This window comes from Oncorhynchus mykiss, chromosome 24 (assembly GCF_013265735.2).
Source record: "Oncorhynchus mykiss isolate Arlee chromosome 24, USDA_OmykA_1.1, whole genome shotgun sequence".
Classification (NCBI taxonomy): Eukaryota; Metazoa; Chordata; class Actinopteri; order Salmoniformes; family Salmonidae; genus Oncorhynchus; species Oncorhynchus mykiss.
In genome coordinates this window covers 6268041-6285646 of record NC_048588.1, presented here as the reverse complement: position 1 = coordinate 6285646, position 17606 = coordinate 6268041, and the positions used below count along the sequence as shown (strand labels likewise).

The following is a 17606-nucleotide window of genomic DNA, read 5'->3' as shown; positions in this document are numbered from 1 at the left end:
TATGTGTCGGACCCGTGCATAGAAATGGAAATAGAGGGGTGACCACTTCAGCCTACAGAAGAGTCTGCCTGTATCTAGGCTACCAGCATCCTCGAGGCAGGACGTTTGACAATAATACAATTTGCAACAGCACACTCAAATATTTCCGATAAGATACAATAAGCAATTGATTGATTCATTTTAGTCATTTAGCAGATCCTCTTACCCAGAGCGATTTACAGGAGCAATTACGATAAAATAAAATAAAATGTAATTGGTCACATACACATATTTTGCAGATGTTATGTCAGGTGCAGCGAAATGCTTGTGTTTCTACCAAAAAGTGCAGCAATACCTAACAATACAAAACAATACACACAAATCCCAAAAAACAAAAAAGAAAGGAATTAAAAAATATCAGGACAAGCAATGTCAGAGTCCAGGAATATAAATAAATATGTATATGATGGTGTGTATTGTCACACCCTGACCATAGTTTGCTTTGTATGTTTCTATGTTTTGTTTGGTCAGGGTGTGATCTGAGTGGGCATTCTATGTTACATGTCTAGTTTGTCTATTTCTATGTTTGGCCTGATATGGTTCTCAATCAGAGGCAGGTGTTAGTCATTGTCTCTGATTGGGAACCATATTTAGGTAGCCTGTTTGGTGTTGGGTTTTGTGGGTGATTGTTCCTGTTTCTGTGTTTGCACCAGATAGGGTTGTTTTAGGTTTTTTGCACGTTTATTCATGTGCAGAGTCTTTATTAAAGAACCATGAATAGAAACCAGGCTGTATTTTGGTCCGCCTCTCCTTCAACTCAAGAGAACCGTTACATGTATAGACATTATGGACAGTATATGAATAGAAAATGTGTGTACATCAGTAGCTAGACATGCATAGGATGAGCCTTGACTAGAATACAGTATATGCATGTAAAGTGGGTAAAACAGTATGTAGTCATTAAGTGCTTTGCTCAAGGGCACATCAACAGATTTTTCACCTAGTCAGGTGAGGGATTCAAACCTGCAACCATTTGGTTTCTGACCCAATGCTCTTAACCCCTATGCTACCTGCCACCCCATCATATGTTTTCTTTCTCAGTGGACCTTTATGATTTGCAACACGTATGCTATCATGTCCTGCAGTGATCACAAATATTATATTGCTTAACCCCTGCTTAATATATGGGGTGATACGTGTCGGGGATAAGCTATTGAAGCGAGCTATCCGCTACTTGTGCGTGTACTTTGCGTGTGGATAAGTAATCAATCTATGCAATTAAGGGCAGCAGTTCTTCCTGTCATGATGCTTGGTACACTGTAGTGTAAACATACACAAACACCACCACCAAAAGGTGGAGCATTGTCCCAATGATTCCAAGGATGCCTCCATGTCCCTCCTGGACTCAACACCTGTGCAGCTGGGGAGGGCTATAGGCAGTACTGCATATTCACTGGCTCTGTTACCTGAAAGAAATAAGGAGTGGAAAAGGAAGTGTTAATGAGAAGATAAGGAAAGATTTGTTTTGCAGACCAAATGTTTTTAGGTAAACAATGACAAGACTGAGACAGACAGGCTATAACCAAAATGTATTGAAAACTCTGAAGCTGTAGCATGTACACCATTGATTTGGTGCTAAGGAATTTGAAATAGGAGAACAATTTGAGAATGTGCGGAGGTGAAGGATATTCAAATAGCCACTAGGTGGCAGCAATGGTTCAGATATACAAACTAATTGAGGCAAAGGACAAGTTTCTGATTGTATTATTTCTAATTGTTCATGCTTGATAAATAAGCTGTTTCACCAGTAGTGACAAGTGAGACAGCAATCTGAAATACTGTAATTGTTTTAGCCTATTGTATGTTTTTGGCATAGTCGATATATTGCATTTTGCACAATGAAGCAAAATACATCATATAACGCAAACCGTATCACTATCGTGATGATGATGTGGCAAGTGACACTTTGCTTCTTGAAAATCCTATATCTTGAAGATTTGACTTCTGACATGCAAAACATTTTGTGACTGTATCAACAGTTGCCTAATTAAATAAAAAAATATCAAGACTTTTTGAGTGGATTTTTCCTTTAATGTGAAACTAGGCTGTTGAATGCCTAGGCTTCAGATAAATTATAAATACATATTGCAGGGAGACAATTTAATATAAGATAAATACCCATGAAACAAAAACAGCATGTGAAAATCTACGTTGGGAAGTGGATAGATACCGTCTCAACCCAGCTCACAATCACATGGCCTCTCATAGTTTCCCTCTAGGACTTGTTCAGATGCTTAGACACTGAGTGTGTCCAAATACACTGAGTGTACAAAACATCAGGAACTCTTTCCATGACAGACTGACCAGGTGAATCCAGGTGACAACTACGATCCCTTATTGATATTACATGTTAAATCCACTTCAATCAGTGTAGATGAAAGTTAAAGATGGATTTTTAAGCTTTGAGACAATTGAGACATGGATTGTGTGTGTGTCATTCAGAGGTTGAATGGGCAAGACAAAATATTTAAGTGCCATTGAACGGGGTATGGTAGTAGGTGCCAGGCGCACTGGTTTCAGAGTGTCAAGAACTGCAACACAGCTTCCCATGTGTACTAAGAATGGTCGAACACCCAAAGGACATCCAGCCAACTTGACACAACTGTGGGAAGCATTGGAGTCAACATGGGCCAGCATCCCTGTGGAACGCTTTTGACACCTTGTAGTCCACGCCCCAATAAATTGAGACTGTTCTGAGGGCAAAAGGGTGTCAATATTAGGAAGGTGTTCCTAATGTTTTGTACACTCAGTGTAGATAGGGAGGGCCTCAGCCTGGCACACTATGGTTATCAAGTTTTTGCAGCTTTAAAAAACCTAAGAGCCAAACCTAAGTATAAGCCTTAGAGACATCCCAGTTCCCCTTTGATGTGACATGTGACTGACATTGGACTAAATTTGGAAATTAGAGAGGAAGAACCTCTAATCTCATGGTTGCCACAATCCCATGCATGGTGGGAATAGCCCCCCTGGGGGTTGATGAGGGTTAGCTAGGGGAACTGGAGAGCTGTAACCACTGGCCAGGGAAATGAGAGAGATGTTATTATCAAACCTCTAATGTAACTCTGATTAGCTTAGACTCCAACTATAATCATTATCACCCAAACACCCCCCACCCCCCATCTCTCGATATTAACCTGAGCAATCAAAATTAGCTTGGTTATCTTAGTCACTGGCTGTTTCACGCCTGGGAGCTTCCCCGGCCTGCCCAGTACTCTGCCTGTAAGACGCCACATTCCCTGGGGCCGTGGAAATGTGCTAATGAAGACGGTGGTGGAAATAGTGAATTACCCTGTGATACTGTATATAGCTTATATCGCTGCAGGCTCCATCATTAAATGGCTAACAATCAGTGGAGCAAAGCAGGCCTTTGATCTGATTGATAGGATGGAGGCCAATGGGCCATTTGATAGGATAGTCATCAGTACTAGCATTGCAGTAGCACGTTGACATTTCTTTGTGTAATGATACCATTAAGTCAGTTACATTCACATTACCTTTCACTTCTACCATGACTAAAAAAAGGTCCCTGCAACAACGGTAACTTTTATTGACCGTCTTGGACCTATGCGATCTCCATTGACTCCAGATCCAGCTAGCTGTATGAACTATGGTGAAGATGAAGTGGGTTGAACTGTGAGCAAATATACGTAGCATGGAGTTCCATGAGTCTCTAAGGTGTACACACACCCACTCCACTATTGGTATGCACAGACTGCTTCATTCTTTATTCCCCCGGTCTCGGTCTTCTGTTCCACGTGAGCGCTTTAATTAGTTTAGCATATCTCTCCTTCCTCGTCCTGTTGAAACAGGGATTTTTATTGTCGCAAACTGGGAGAACTGAGCAGCATTTTGCTCGAGGAGATTTTCAATGTGCAACAGGCTTGATAGGGCTAATGATGCAGATGGTAATTGTGCATGAGTGAGTTTGAGATTGTGCATGCGGCGTGCATTTGTGTGGGTCTGTTTGCATACAGCACATGGTCTGTGTACAGGTCACGGTGTGTGTTGGGATGTGGGTGGTAGCCTCGAGCTACGCAAACCCCAGGAAGTTTTTTTTCCTACTCTATGGCTTTTCATAAATATTAGTATATTGATTTAATTTATGCTGGAACTTGATCTACGTGCACAGCTTAGAATAGAAGTGGTCAAAAATGGAACAAAATTGCCTCTTGGGAATTTGCACTTCTCTACTGTGGAATTATGTGGAAATTGTGCTACTTTGAGGTCTTGTTACCTCTAACATTAATATGACACATCGTTCGTTCCACAGAATAGAGTACATTTTTGCCTCCCTTAGATATTTTAAGTAGAAATTCAATGTCAGATGTTTTATATGAATAAAGAATTGTTAAAGTGCCAAAAAGCAGCATTTTTACATATTCCTCGTCAACACCAAGGAAGATTCCAACCCACTTAACGCCAACGTTTCTTCAAGTTTTCACCATCCTTGTAAAACCTTACCCATTGGGCACAGACATCAATTCAACGTCTATTCCACGTTGGTTCAATATCATTTCATTGAAATGACAAGGAAACAACGTTTATTCAACAAAGTGTGTGCACAGTGGGTTGTCATGTTTTCGCTTTGACAATGTCATTTCTGAAGATTATTATTTATTTCATGGGATTAGTGATTCATTCACTGTCCCTCATATTAAGGTCAACCCTGTTATGTGAACTGAACTCTTATTTTAATACGTTGAAACTATTGCTTTTTCAAAAGGAACATTAAACCTATAACAGTCAAACTATAGCGTAAAAGCAGATGAGCTGGTCCTACTCTTTTTGTCCATTTTCTGGTGTCTTGTGGTTGAAAACAGAGCGTGTCAGGAATAACATGTCAACAATTTATTTGTTATTTTTTTACAATCATTTTTACAACGTTTTTTTTTGGTGAAGCTTGCACTCAATTGCCCCTCCCTGTTGCACACAATGAGCTTCCATTCCCCCTGTCACAAGGGGAATTATGGTTGATTTTGGCTCAAACTCATTAAGAAGGAAAGAAATTCCACAAATTAACTTTTAAGAAGGCACCCCTGTTAATTGAAATGCATTTCAGGTGACTTCTTCATGAAGCTGGTTGTGAGAATGCCAAGAGTGTGCAAAGCTGTCATCAAGGCAAAGGGTGGCTATTTGAAGAAATACATTATGATTTAACACTTACACTTCGGGTTACAACATGATTCCATGTGTTATTTCATAGTTATCATGTCTTCACCATTATTCTACAATGTAGAAAATAGTAAAAAATAAAGAAAACCCTTGAATGAGTACCAAGTCACACTATCAAAAATGTACTCTATTCGTGGAATGACCTGATATACTGTAGCTCCCTAATGTTGTTTTGGGGTATTTGTCTCCTGATTTCCACACCTCTGCAGGTTCTCTAAGCCTACTGTAGAATGCTTGTAAAGAGAGGTCCCTACAGCGTCAACATTTTCGTAGCTGTACTTCCTCTTCCGTCACATCCCCACAGAGTCACACATGGAGAGGGGTGCTGCTGCCTGTCTCTCTACCTTCAGAGGCACCAGAGTGCATGACTCAGACCGTGTTGCTTTAGGAGAATGATTCTTGTTGTCAAGTTGTTTTCTGAGGGATATGCGAACGAGAGTATACCTGGGCCAGCACAACATTTGAATGCTCCATCATAATAGCCTACATGCGTAGGGTGCGCGTCAATATGACATTACTTGACCTTACAGCCATGACAGCCTGCATATATTATGTAACATCTCCGGAGTCCGTTCCTAAACAACTAAAGTATAGCACGCGGAATGCTTTAAAACAGCCCATCCCTCACCGGTCATCCCTCGTTCCTTTCTCTCACTTTTTACTCATCTGAATTGTCTTCAGCAGGCTGGCTGTGATGAAGCAGGGGTCTCCACAGAGGCAGATGCTTAGCAACCACCTGCTGCTTGATTATGGGTTAAGTCAGACCCAAGGATATCCGGCAATGGGAGAAAGAGGTGAGTAGAGTGTGTGCGCACATCTGTCACATCTGTGTGTGTTCTTATCAGTATTTTCTCGAGGTAAAAAAAAAGATGGAGGAGTTTCCCCTAAATAAAGGAGGAAATAATTATATAAGAACTGACTGCCTCCCTTCTGACTGCCCTTCTGACTGCCCTTCTGACTGCCCCTCCCCAACCACCTCCCACTGCCTTAGTTTCTTTCCAGTGCCAACACACTTTCCAATTACACTAGCCCTTCTATGTCACAGTGAGTGTCGTCTATACCCTGTGTTCTGCTAATCGAAAGATAATGTGCCCATTCAGCCTACAGGAAGGGTTATTCTCCTACTCGCCATCACCATGGTTCCAGTTAATTATTTGGTGGCTTTGCTCCAGTTGGCGGAGAACATTTTAAAAATTAAATAAATGAAGTTTCACCACCTACGGTGTTGATTTAAATGTTTTTTGGCAATAAAGCTTAAGCTACAGGAAATGCTTTTCATTCGTCACACCTTGCAACAAAGCCATCATTCATGTCATTTAAATCTCTGATAATGCGATAATGTATGTTTGCACTTTTCTGTGTGTGTGTGTGTGTGTGTGTGTGTGTGTGTGTGTGTGTGTGTGTGTGTGTGTGTGTGTGTGTGTGTGTGTACTTGTTGTACCTATATAGAACATGTAGCAAAGAACGTGAGGTAAAGTTGCAGTATGAGTTCTGTTCCGTTCATTGTATTTCAACAATCTAATGGCACCAACTCCACAAATCCTCCCAAACATAAACAGAGACCGACAGAACTGTAAATGCCTCCTCCTTGGTTCCAGCGAGCATGTTTCCCCATCTGTCGGCCTGTGTGCTGGCTGTCAGTGCCAGTGCCCAGATGGTGGCGTTGGATAGTGGGTATGGAGCTGGAGGCCAGTGGGCCACAGTCCCAGGCACATTGGCACCGGTGTTACTGGACGACTGTAGAGAATACAGCAGCTCATACTGGTGCTATACCAGAAATGGGACCTGTTAGTACGGCAGCACTGATTCTGCTGCTTGAGCCTTAGACTAGTTCTGCGGTAACGGCCTTGTGAGTAGTGCTCAAATTGTTGTTTTGAGTCAGATATTTTGTTGTCATTTGTTGTATTTTATATATAACCACACTATATACTACTGTAACCTAACACTCCATCATGTATGTCTCCCCAGAGTGTGTGCTGGTATCTTTTTGTGCATTGGTGTGTGCATAACAAGGAACACGGGTCATTTATAAAGCAGGATTATGAATGGTTTTTTGGATGCTGCCAGTCAGTAGCTGTTCTAGGAGCTTCGAAGTGGAGAGAGCGAGAGAGAGGGGGGGGGGGGGGGGGGGGGGGGGGTGTAGAACTGCTCAGCGATAAACAGAGACGCACGAGGAGTGAGAGAAACAGAGAGACAGACGGTGGAATTGTGAAAAGGTACAAACCTGTAAACCTGAAAGTGATGGACAGAAAGATGGTGTGTACTCCTTCAGAGGATCATGACAACGTGGGCAGGTAATAAAATGGGATTCCACTGCAGGTTTAACCACCAGGCTTTAAATCCTCATCCGGCCCTGTGAGAGGAGAAGCAGGGCGTCTGACAGCCAACCAGCTGACACCGAGGGGAAGTCAAGAGAAGGGCCGAAGAAGAGAGCGACGGTAAGAGAGGGAGAGTGACGGATGGATGAGCACATGGAGTAAGTTTAACAGCCTCAGAGAGATAGAGCGATATAAGACCTATCTGGGATTTCTTAGGCTGTTACTCACAACTTTGTGTCCTCAGAGGAAATCCATGGGTGTGACAGAGGACCAGAGGACAGCGAGACACGCAACCTGACCCACCTGTCCCCCTCCCCTTCATCCCACCCCCACATGTTTTTCTGCAACCTCCTCCCTCCCCCTTCTCCTCCATCTCCTCCTTCACCTGCTCATTCACTCTCCTCTGCTGTCAGTTCAGCAGCTCCTTCAGGGGTCTCTCTTTTTTGTTTATCTCACAATCCGCCTCTCATCCAGTGCCATTCTCATTGGCCATATTTGTGTTATGGCTACATTCCCCGCCTTTTTTGTCACTATGGAAAACCCCTCCTACTTGAATACAGCTCCAACCAGCAGCAGATCTTATTTAGAGAAATAGAAAGATAGAATTGAATAATACATCATTTTGGGGTCGGGAAGACTCTCTAAAGGTCCACAACAAGTGCAAAGGATCAGATTATGTTTTGTGAAGACTCTGATGCAGAATTGACACTGAGCAGATCGACCTCTGGGACAGAAGATGGGACTTCGACTATATGAAGAGGAGGGAAAACGTTGTCCACAGTCTCACGACAAAGACAGTGGGAATCAAGCTCTAACAGCAAGACTTCCTATCAAATATTGATAGCGACAGGCATGTTGGAAAAGCATACTTCAATGTTCCATTACCGACACAGTGGAAAGAGGTTCTTGACACCTGAGGAAAGGCTCAGATCAGTCCAGGTGGGACTCTTCCTTCTGGAGGTTTTGAAGATTGATCTAAAAACAGTCGAACCATATACAAAGCCAAGTTAAGGACTTCATTCTACTTGCGAAGCCAAAGCAATACTTAAAAGCATCAGAGTTTCAGAAGGACTGCTTCAGTGAAACACAGACTAACTGCAAACAAATCTGTGTTGCAGAAGGACATTTTGAACTATTTTCCAACAGCGAGAGACCTGGACCAGGAAGAAAGAAGTGTGCCGGTGGAAAGGGAGGGGGTGGAGAAGGAGCTTTGCAAGAAGGTGGAGACATGGAGAGGGTACTGGAATAGCAAAAAAGAAGGGGCATATTGGCTACCCCCCTGGTGCAATGTGTGGTGAGTATGCAAGTCATTAGTTGACATACTGTTCATTACAGCCAGAGATGTGTGAGCATGTGCATGTGTGCGTACTTGTGTGCATGCGTGCGTCTGCCTGTCTGTCTGTGCATGACGAGTGTCATTGTGTCGCGCTACTGTATGAGAGGAAAAAGAGAGCAAGATGTTATCCGATGCAACTTCTAAATGTTTATTGAATAGATAAAAAGCCAAACAGAGAAACAGTCACTGAACATGTGGTTGAAGAGTGCTATGTTGCTCCCATGGGACTCCATTAATGAGGCGGTTACTTCCTTTCACATTCGTTGTGCTATATTTTCCCCACAGGGCTTGTTTAGAAGGTGAGCTGGGTAAGAGGTCAGGTTGTTGTTTACTCTAAAGCATGGATGGGGAACTCCAGTCTTCGGGGGCAGTTGATTTAAACAAATTGTGTTCTAAACTGAAGATCATGATTAGTTAAGGGGGCTGGGGCAAAAGTGTGACATCAGTCAGGCCCCCGAGGACCAGAGTTGCCCATCCCAGCTCTAAAGCAGGGTTTCCCAAACTCGGTCCTGGGGCCACCTGTTGGGGCACGTTTTTTGTTGTTGTTGCCCTAGGACTACACAGCTGGTTCAAATAACCAACTCATTATTAAGCTTTCATTATTTGATTCAGCTGTGTAGTGCTAGGGCAAAAACCAGAATGTCCACTACGTTATTTCCAGCATTAGCGAGCAATAGCGAGTCCTGTCAGTGTTTTCAATAGGGCATATGGGTCAGATAGCTTCATGCTGAAAAGCCCTCCGCTTAAGGCAGAGAATGTACTATAGTTTTGGAAGCATGCGTATCCTGTAGGATATTGCTCATATGCTTGCACTTGTGCTGTACCTTCGGACTCCTTTTTGACATATATATTTGTTTTTTTGTTAAACCATATCTTTACTTTTTAAACATTTTGAAAAATATCAAATAAAGAATTATGATCGTAATGTGATGTTGCACATTTGTCTGACATTCATGTACAAAATAGGGGGTCTGTAACTTTCCCACTTTGAAAATTCCCATGTAACTGTTTGGTGTCAGTACTGCATTCCCTCATCAATTTGAATGTTTTTGCATGGCTGACAGGTGTGAATTGGCCCCCTGGGTGTATGTCCCCATGTCAGAGAGAAGCATGTCCATCTATCACTATCAACACAGGCTTTCATCCCAGACATGTGTGGCTACACAAGGCATTCCCACGAGTCAGATTCATTCACAGAGAAGCCAGGGGAGGAGGGATTGATCAATCAGAATGTAGCTGGATGCCACAGGGAAGCAGAATGGTCTCTGGTCTGTTTTCGCCTTCAAGACCCTATGCATATCCCCCTGCTTTTCACATTGTGTTCCCCAATCTCTCTCTGAAACACTACTCAATTACTAACAATCAACTTGTATTTGATAAGATGAAGTCAGTTAAGCCACCATCTCTCAGTTTTATTGGTTGGAGGAGACACTAGGTGTTTCCAGTAAACGTCAATTTAATTTGCAGAGAAAGGGAGGGAAATGGGAAAGGGCACAATTAACCTGCCACCTCTTGAACATCAAGGAGAGATCCCAAAAAGAGGTCACTGGTGAAGCTAATGGGAATGGGAGTGGGAATAACACTGGAAAAATGGGAAGCGAGGAATTGAATCCAGTGTCAGTCCGGATGCTCTGGTCGGAAGGATAGTTAGTCACTAATCCGAGCGGGAAAAAGCGAAAGATGCGCGAAAGAATGGGAAGCGATCTGACAGTCATCCGTTGGCCCCGGGCTCCACTCTTCCCTCCCACGCTGCCTGTCCATCGGAGCTTATAACGAGGCCCGTGTATGTCTGGGCCTTCATAAGGGTCTGGTTCCTCTGCCCATCACTCTCTGTGACTCATCTTGTTGGGTGTATGTGAGTGTGTCTGTGCTGTTTTAGTAAGGGTTCTAATATAATGTTCGTTTTGGGGAAAGGTCAACACTATGTCTTTAAGAGGTACATTTACTTTTTTTCAATTGCCTGAGACATCCAGACTCTTCCCACTCTTCCTAGAACAATTACATTATGGCCACATTATCTGTCGTTCCATATGGGGTGGCATAACAGTGTTATCTAAATTGCATTCAATAAGACAATATATTGAATTGCAGCTCTTTCAATTGTATTTGCATTTTATAAATTAGATTTTTGCTTCCTGTTTTCCACCCCCCTGAGCATCAACTGTCCTAACTCATTCCCTGAGCATCAATTGGAGATATACAGTACATATTGATATGCATTTATTGAAACAATACCTATTCACATTGGCATTCTTCAGTTAAAGTGTCAAAACTTTCTAAGTTACTGTTTGTTACTGTGTGGTCGGTCAGCATTTCAGGCCAGAAGGATGAGCCCATGATATGTTGTACTTCTGTAAAATATGCATTGTGCAACAAACAAATCTCATGATTATTTTAAGACCAGAGACAATGTGTGACAGAGCGGGGAGAAAATCGTAGGTTAGGCATATCTCTACGGTTTTTATCTCTGTGTTCAAGGCTGTAACCATGCCATTATCATTTATTCAATGCACATACTGTATCGAACAATAATTTTCTTTGACAAAGTTTAGTGTTTCATCCCATAAGAGAAGCGTTCACAGTCATGGTCAGTTGAATCGAATTTTGGCTACTTTTCTATATTTAGCGATTCATAAACGAACAACTGCTTTTTGAATATTGCAAAAATGTCAGGCGCCAACAATATGTTGGTGCCAAGTGTCGTCTAAACAACATAGCAACAACAGCGTTGAATACCGAATTAGTCAGGTATCCGGGCTGTAATGGCTGACATGATGATAGGAGGCGGTTTGGGAGTGTTCATCCATTTCAAGTGAGACTCAGCCTACATAGTTTGCCCGTGAGTGACACACCAATCGAAAGAACAACAGAGAGGCATCTCATTACTCCCGCTGATGCTCACCAACCATACCTCCATGCTGGCAGCATTCCCCTGACAACACAACTCTGATCCAACGTCAGTACGTTGTGCTTCTGGTTTATTTTTGCCCCATTTCTGAAGGACTCGGCTCAACACGAGTTGTGTGTGTGTGTGCATCCCTCTATTGGAGAGAGAGGGAGAGAGCTATTTTAATCCTGTTATGGGGCAGCAAGTTCCAGCATCTATGGACGTCAGAGGGCACAGACCAGGTCAGACCTAAAAACGGTCACTCCAGGACCACAGTTTGAAGACGTCTCCTAAATATACCTCGCTTTTTTTTTTTTTACACCGCTCTATCTTTCATTATTCCTTCATATTTACACCTCTGGGTGGATACTGACTCCTAAATATATAAGGTTGTGGTACCACTGTTTTTCTAGATCATGTGTGCAGTACCATTTCTCTCCTCCTGTTTGCCAGTAACACTACAATAGTAGTAACAAACTGCGTACGAATGGATCTCTACTCAGCGACAGGGATTAGCGTTACTGTTTTAACTGGCAATTAGTGTTGAGTGAAACTGGGAACATTCCGTTATCGACCTCCTCTCTCTCTCAGCGGCGGTGACCCGGAGTTCTCTCCCTGCCGCGTACGTGCGCGTGCTTGCATGGTTCCCCAAGGTGAACAGTCCGATGTCGCCAAACACTTCATCAACACCTATCTCTAATCTCTCTTTAGTGCTTAAAGTGTTTGGCTGGAAGCCAGCAGCAGTTGTTTATGATCTTAAAGATAGCCAGCTCCCTATCGAGCCCAGTGTACAGAGGGCGATACTGTACAACTCTACCTGCCAGTGTGAAAATGGGAGGTTGGGGGCAAGGTACTTGGTACTGTAGATGAGTACACGCAATCACGTTTGTCTTTATATCTCAAAACCTTTCCCATTACACTTGAGATGTAAAGTGCTCAGATGCACAGTCCATTAGTAGACCGACTTCAGAAAAGCCTAAAGAAATGGAGGAGTCTGAGCTCGGAGATTTCAGAGGGGGGGGGGGTCGTCTTTAAAGAGGTTTCGGAACTATAAATGATCAAATGGTTTCCATTAGACTCTAGCAGAGAAAGTGTCTGAACTGAGCTGCACACGCTGCTATTTTGATCTCATTTGAACGCTGTTTTAACTGCAATAGTTTTCTGCTGACTCTAATGAGGACTGCAAATGGAGGTCCATCCAGGCTCCTCCACTGAAGTAGCTCCAGTAGTGTTCTCTCTGTCTCTAACTCCGCTGTACTAGCGCTCTTTAAGGAGCAAATGTACGCGCATTAATCATCGATGGCGTCTCGCTCTGATCCCTTATGATATTAATGTTGCAGGGTGAAGCCTTGTAATCTCAGCGAGCCTATGAGCCATCACTAATACTTGCTTTCTGAACCGGCCTGTGTTGTGTTCCGACTGGCTAAGATCGAGCATTGCTACGGACTTAAAATAAGTGGGTTATACGTGCTCTTTTACTGATGATGATTGTGGATATGCCTCTGTGTGTCTGGCCATTGAGGGTTTTGCCCCTAGAGCATCAATTTCCTATCATCTACCTCGTTGTGGTTCTCATAGAATAGGTTAGTGTAATCCATATGCTGTGGTGGGTAAATTAAGAACCTGTATATCGGCAACCTGTATGAGGACCAATATACCTAAAGACAGTATTTTTTTATACCATCTACACGTAATGATTTTCAATACTGGTTGATGCTTGAAGAAGATAATATCTGTTGGGTTGGTAATGCCTTGATTACAGGTAAATAGGCATCACATTGCTATGGGTTTTCTCAGTGACACTAAAGCTGGACTAGAGGGCACATACCGAGACTCATCACCACCCATCCCATCAGATCCCGGTCCACTGTCAACACCCAGTGACTCACAGTTACACCTGGGGCTTTGGGTATGGAGTGAATAATTGAGTCAGTGGGCTACCAGTTGCACGTAAATTGAAATTAGGTTGCGATGAGATCTAATAAAGCTGGAGAAGTCAAAGTGGAGTGCAGATCTGAGAATCAAAATCTGGATGTAGGCAGGAAAAGCATCATTAAATGTTTATGTTCCACTGGAGACCCTTTAAAACCATTGTAGCCTGTTAGTTTCCGTTGCATCATGAGCAAGTGTGGTGTCTATTGAGAACGCTGCTTGAGACCGCCACATCTACTATCTCTTTTCATCATACTCTCTCGTTTTTTCATCCCTGTCTTTCTCTCCTTCTCCCCTTTCTCTCCTTCTCTATCCCTCCTCACATTCTCTCTAATTTATTAATTCTCTCTCTCTCTCTCGTCATTCGGCAGGGAACAGTCTTTTCTCCCCTCCCCCTCTGAGAGGCCAGCGCGGAGAGGACTCACCGGGGCCATGTGTGAGTGAGTGACTCCCTGGCTGGGGCCTGGAGCGAGGAGATGCCACATGTATTTCCCCCTAATTGGGTTGGAAATAATCGTGTTTCACCGCTGAATGGCTAAGTCACATCAGAGCAGACATTACTGTCTCCCAGGCCTCACTGGGGCCCCCAATGCTGCTACAACATCTGTTGGCTCCTCTATTGTTTATTCTGTTCGGCCCTGCATTGTGCAGCGAGAAGCCAACAAGTGCAGTACAGGAGAGAGTTTGTTTCTGTTTTGTCACAAACTGACCTGGACTCCCTTCTTGTTTTTATTTTTATTATTTAACCTTTATTTAACTAGGCAAGTCAGTTAAGAACAAATTCTTATTTACAATGACGGCCTACCTCGGGCCAACCCTAACCAGGATGACTCTGGTACAATTGTGCGCCACCCTATGGGACTCCCAGTCATGGCCGGTTGTGATACAGCCTGGAATCGAACCAGGGTCTGTAGTAACGCCTCTAGCACTGAGATTCAGTGCCTTAGACTGCTGCGCCACTCGGGAGCCCCGCTGCGCCACACGGGAGCCCACATTGTAAGCTGTATCAGTAAGAGCACTCCATAGACACCCACGACAATCTATCCTCTCTACTTCAGTCCTCCTGAATGGTCTCTCGATGACAAAGTAGCACAGTACTGTCGTCCCATGATGAGGCTGGAGTTGGACGATAAAACGTTCAGTTTGACATGGGCAATGATGTTGAATGAACACATGGGGCTGTTGCATGGAAATGGACAGGAGCAGGGACCCTGGGCTGCCCAGCCCAACCTCTCACTGTTATGCTGGAACCATAGAAAGGGTTACCCAAATATGGGTCATCATAAGAAAAAAGTCATGCTTGATTTTGTTCTTCGTTAACTTTTTCATCCCTTGAGTAATATGAAATGCCAGCGTGTCTAAAGTGAAACGTAGTCAACGACTGTACATGTCTGTGTGTCTGTCTGTCTTTTAACATCAGAATTGGAGACCTCTACGTAAGGTACAGAATAAACATGACTTACAACAGGTAAATGGCAGTATCCCACTCATCTCTCTCCTCCCATCTGTAGGCATAGCATCCTGTGGGGGTGGGGCTTACTGATGGTAAACATGGTCCCCCACGGCCGGCATGTCTGCCACGCCCACACCGAGGACCCTGGGGACGACCGAGAGGAGCGCATCCTGGCCGTGCTCGGGATCATCGGGACCGTGCTCAACCTGCTGGTGGTCATCTTCGTCTATATATACACCACCATCTGACCACTACCACCGCAACGATCCCACCAGTACTGGACCACGGTCCAGGCTGACACGTCACCAAGGGAGAGGGGAACGCAGCGCAGAAAATGGAGGTGGACCAAGAAGGAGTAGGACCAAGCCCGTCAAAACCACCAGTGTTATCGAGCTTTGACCCCCAAAAAATCTAAGCCGTGCCTGACCATATCGCCATCCTTTCCATCTTTAGGCCCGGGAGGGTGAGGAAGAGCAGGTTTATTCATGAAAATGGCCATTTTGATATCAGATACATGGGAAACCTCTACCATTTCGTACGATGACAAGGCTATTGTTTTGTACAGACTCTCTCACATGCATTATTTGTAGATGTTTAGATAAATTCGCCCTGTTTGATTATTCATTCGACACATATTTACCTAACGATTCTTTTTTGTTGGCCTTTTTGTTCTGAATTCACACTTTATTGTTCGCTAGGGTTAACCTTTGTCAAGAAGCACAAAGACTCTGCCCGTTGAGGAAGTGATGGAGAATTTTATCTTGGTCAAAAAGGCATTGTCACCTGGACCACATTCCAACGCTGAAGGATATGACATTCACCCTCACATAGTGAAAATGAGAGGCCGTTCACTGAGACCCCAATATCACTGCACTGTACGAAGAGCAGGCCTCAATATTCATTTCATCCTCAATATACTCTTTTCTACTAGCAAACCTGAGACGATGTGATACCAAGAGAATATCCTTGGAGCTCTTGTTTCAAGAAAACTCCTGTTTCCACACATTTTATCTTGTGATTTATAAGTGTTAACTACAATAACAAAAGAGACCGATAAGAGTCAAAACTCATTTGTATCATTATTATCAATTGACGCTCATTATATTTCCCCACATTCATGTATGATACACATTCACATACCCCCCCCCCCCTTCCCCCCCATTCCCGCTGTAGCCAACATGCCATTTTCAACTGAAAAGCTGAATATGGCTTGTCACTGCACCAGTTGAAGCAAAATATTGGGTTTCCATTTATAATCGATGTCCGAGTATTTAACCGGTAGGGTGTCAGATGTGGCTTTGAGATACTGCTGTGACATGTAGCACGTGCATTACCTGTTCACCTCCAAGAGTTTCACTCACACACGGGTACAGCACGTGTTGTTTTTGCCCCAATTGCCAACCTTGCTGCGAAACCACATCTCAAGTCAATCTCCAGTGCTTCCAGAAGAGTTCATTACTTGAACAAGAACACAGACCCACACTCCTCACCTTGAAAAAACACTTGCCTTACTGATGTCATTGAAGAGACACTTTGGTAGCTGTGATGGAAATGCTTCCTGATGCTTTTTTATTTTTTAACACAATCTCTTATATTGGTATAATGACATTGTTCCTGTTCACTATGCCGTCCACAGTGAAGTGAATCGGAGTGAATAGTAATGGGGATAGACAGAATTGACTCTCTATTGCCAGATATATTTACCTAAACCACCCAATACTGTGGCGTGTTTGTGCTGATTGTTGTCTAGACCAGTGTTTCCCAACTCCGGTCCTCGAGTAGGCTACCCCCCCAACGGCACACATTTGTGTTGTAGCCCCAGACAAAACGCACGATTCAACTTGCCAGGGCCTTGATTATTTGACAAGTAGAATCAGGTGTACTTCAAAAATATGTACTGTTGGGTGGTACTCAAGGACCGGAGTTGGGAAACACTGGTCTAGGCTGTAGTGCATGGCGATGTACACTAAATGATACAGTACAACACACAGCTGTACTGTGTCCTATATCATAAAGACATTGACTGTAAGCATGCTAAACATTCCCGAAACACTGTTAACACACAGCTAACCATTGAATAACAATGTTTAAACAAACAAGTATATTTTTATAGTGCAACACACCACTAGAAAAAATATTGGAGTTGACCATCCTTTCTAGTTTAGCTGCAGTGCAGGGCTTTGTGCCATTATAGAGCTTTTGCTTTGGACCAGACGAGAAGTGACCAGGGACCAATGGGAGGGAAGAGCCTGGAGCAGACTCAAGACCATCTGCTGTCCCTGTGGACAGTGGCACCTCCTCAACCCAGAACAGAGCCAGAGCCAGAATGGCTTCCTTATCCCTCTCATCACTCCACCACTTAAACTGAACTGACAGAAGTACTTAAATTCAGGGACTTGTGGGTAAAATGTAACCTCAGAATGTGAGTTTTTACAATGTGTCCTCAATGCCCTGTGTGTACTCAGACTT

The 17606-nt window shown here is 43.5% G+C and overlaps 1 long non-coding RNA gene across 1 annotated transcript; it reads left to right on the top strand.

Annotated features, from left to right (window-relative positions):
• Positions 1-5496: 5496 nt before the first annotated feature.
• LOC118944097 lies at positions 5497-16729 on the top strand. The gene is made up of 2 exons (XR_005039405.1): positions 5497-6005; positions 15196-16729. It is a non-coding gene; the product is annotated as an uncharacterized LOC118944097 (long non-coding RNA).
• Positions 16730-17606: the final 877 nt, after the last annotated feature.